Raw genomic sequence first — 3,725 nt, 5'->3', positions numbered from 1 at the left:
ACGTCACCGCCGGAAATAACAGAGCCCGCAGCCTGTTCAAGGATCCTAAAGTTCCTCTTCAACAGTGCTTCAATGTCGCGTGTTGTGTCGTTTTCATCGAACATCCAGCAAACCCCGAGTTCAGTCACGGTGTAGTTAGCCCGTAAGCCCTGCAGGATGGTTTGCCCGGCTATGGGCGAGATATTCGATTCCTCGCACAAGTAAATGTCCCTCAGTGTCTTGTTCGCGGCGAGCAACTCTGCAAGGGACGTCGCTACTTCGGGCGTCACCGTTTCGACGCACATTGTGAAGTGCGTAATGGAGCTGTTCTCCTCCAGGGCATTGAGTATGGTTATCAGTTGGTACTCACTACCACGCTGCACCTCCATCATGCCATAGAGTTTTTGCAGGGTCTTGGTACTCTTCACTATGGAGGCTATTCCGTTCGCGAGAGCGTCGAATACTTCGGAATGGAAGTGTAGTCGACTAAGTGTCTTGTTTTTGGCCACGGCGTCAAAAAACTCTCGAAGAACTTCCTCGTCGATCGAGGAAGTGACCCCGACGGACACCGTGGGGGCGCACGCTTCTCTGCGGATGAGTATGGTGAGCACCGATAGAAGCTCATCGGGTCCACGACCTGAAGCCTCTGGAAGACGCCGGCATAGCGTTTCTGTGCCAACAGCGCCAACACTTTGATGACGTTCCCGCAACACACCTCACCCAGGTGCACCATCTCCAGCGTCCGGTTGGTTGCAAGCATCTTCGCAAAGCCGACTAAGGTGTCGGAAGACGACTTGATGTTGTTCAATGCGAATATCTTCAGGGTATCGTTTTCCAGGAGAGCTTCGATGAGGACAGCGGCACCTTCGTCACCACCACAGGAGTTGCGAAGGCGCAGTTCCCTCAACGTCTTGTTCTGTCGTATGTAGCTTGCAATGTGATACGCAAATCCACTCCCTGTGTTGTCGCAGCTCAGCTCCAATGAGTGCAGGCTTGTAAATACTCCTGAAAAACTTGTGCCAAACTCCTTGCCTTGAAGGTCAACATGGATATACATACTACTCAGCGATGGGCATTGCTCGAGGTTGTCGAAGGCAAGCTTGAATGCCCACAGAGAAATATCGTAAAGGTAGAGCTCCTCCACGCGTCGTGATCTCAACAATCGCCAAAGAATGGCCGCTTCCGCCTCTGAAATCTTTTCATATGCGAGTGCGACCGCCCTTGTCTCGTCAGCGCGACGTTCTGATTTATTGTCCTCTAGGTCTCGGTAATCTTCCAGCCCTTTCCGGTAAAGCTCGAGAACATCAGTATCTTCAGTGTCAACAGAATCAGTGTTCAGATCATCCATGGACAGGTTCCAATATTTCACTCGTTTCTTTTCCCCTGGCATAGCTGATTGTGCTCTTTTGCCGGCTAATAAGGCTGCAGGGGAAGCGAGGCTTGTAGAACACCGGAAATCAACGCGGTGAGGTGAGCTTGCAAAGAGTTGTGGATGTTTTTTTCCGTAAGTCTCCCGATTGTGAAATTCCGCTATATGGAACCAAGGTACGGGAACATACGATGTGTCCTTGCGTCCTCTCGGTGATGTCCTCGCACAGAACCTGCAGTTGAGGATGGGCGTCTTGAGGGAGGCTCAAATCTATGCGTTGCGGGTTCGATGACTCCTAAATGGGAAAAACAAATGCAAGAACATTGATCAGTATATGGGTAGTTTAAAGGGGCCTTGCCACACTTTTCCAAGTAACCATCCAATGGTTTCAATAAAGAAATTATTGCCTCATGAATTGACCACAGCAAACATTTTGAGAATCAGTCAAGAACGAGTGCAGTGAGGAGAGATTTGACTCCCGCTCTTTTTTTTTATCTCCAATCTCGCCGAACGCGCTAGAAGCTAAGCAGGGAGGGATGGCATGGGGGAAAGAAGTTACATCACGCACGCGTCATGACCTTGGGCACTGAAGTGCCTTACTTTCAGTGCGACCGCGAGCGTGCGCGCGAGCACGTGTTGGCTTCCCGCGGCGGCAGCGGCAACTATGCAGATCACGATGCTCACATCAGCCAATGGCCGTGAATTTGGGTAGATGGCGCTGCCATTTGGGTACGGCATCATTTGTAGAATGTAGGAAACGATTTCTATCTGACTTTGAGAATTAATTGTTAATTCCAGCCCGCGTGCTGCGTTATAATGTTTGGTTCGGGAGTTCTGAAGAGCCTCGACTACCGATCGGCAACGTTTTCTGACCACGCTGAAAAACTGTTGCAGGGCCCCTTTAATAATTAATCTCATATTGCATGAAAAACATAAGAGATGGTCAGTTAAACGGACACCGCCCAGCGTATAGTGGCCTAGAGATCGCGTTTAACGCCCCTAAGCAAGTTACCACTGTTTTAAACGTGTAAGCACTGCTATGGCAACTGAAAGAGGAAACAGTGTTTACTTCCGTGCCTCTGTCAGTATAGACTAATATCTAGAAAGCAATAAATGTATGCAACAAAACAAAATACTTTGGCGTGCCTTGTTTTCGTACTAAGGCCACAGGCTCTCAAAGCGATTGGTCTAAGCCACTCCGGAGTCCTGGACTGAGGACCCATCCACAGGCGTTCTGCAGAACAGCTCCAGAGCCAAATAAAGTTTAATCTCCCTGCTCTCGAAATCTACGACTGCGGGGACGGTCTGGTCGGGAAAGTGCGGTATCTCCGGACGGGTTTTCAGAGATTGCCTGGTAGAGGAGGAGCAGTTTTCTCCCCAATGCAGACAGACTTGCAATGACAGGCTAAAATTTTCACGAACTGTGAGATTAGAGACAACTTCTTTTGGAACCGAGAAGCCCCGAAGCACACGCACGTACTGAGAGCTGGCCGACCGCTTGCAAATACCGAGTCGCAGACCCGTCGACGTCGAAGCAAAAGATTGACGTAGAAATATTCTTGAGAGTTCACGCGGCGCTTGCTTGCACATGAGAAGCATACAAAATGAAGAATGCTCGAAACTACCTAAGAACCTTGGCTGTGCACAGGGCTTCATTGCCCTCAACAGAACAGAAGGGAACTTCAAAAGACACCTGCGTCCTGGTTCACAAAGCTGTAGCCAACGGAATTGCACACTCGCACACTAAATACGCAAGCGCTACCATCTCTCTTCGGAAGATGACATTTCCATGCCATGCCTGACATTTCGATCCATGTCAAAAATAGACCTAGCGCGCTCTCAAGTGCCATCACTTTCCACGAAAATGCTGGACCGGGCTTCATTTTTTAAAATAAATGTCCTACTGCCTTCTGTAACGCATGTGAAACAAGTACAGTTAAATTATAATGTTTGTTTATAATACATCTTATTTTGAGTGAATATTTTGAATGCCCTGTTATACAAGCTGCACAGGAAAGAATTGCTCCGCTCTGCACGCGAGAATTCTGGCCTTTATAATCAATGAATCGATGGAAAGCTTTATCGAAACTTCTGAGGCCTATAAAATGCTCAATCTTTGTTTAACGAGTCCGCGATAACACCAGGCCCGTAGCCAGGAATTTTTTTCGGGGGGGCACTTGCTAAAAACCTTGGCTATTTGAGAAAAACACCTATTTTCATTACGTATTTGTGGCAAAAACACCTACTTCACCATAACATTGGGGAGGGGGGCCTAGCCCCCCCCCTCCTGATTTACGTTTTTTCAAAAATTACCACAGGGTTGTGACGCCTCGTTGTTGACTCGAGAGGTACTCAATGTTCAACTGTCGTTTGGGGG

Source organism: Rhipicephalus sanguineus, chromosome 10 (assembly GCF_013339695.2).
Source record: "Rhipicephalus sanguineus isolate Rsan-2018 chromosome 10, BIME_Rsan_1.4, whole genome shotgun sequence".
NCBI classification, from domain to species: domain Eukaryota; kingdom Metazoa; phylum Arthropoda; class Arachnida; order Ixodida; family Ixodidae; genus Rhipicephalus; species Rhipicephalus sanguineus.
This window is presented reverse-complemented; position numbering follows the sequence as displayed.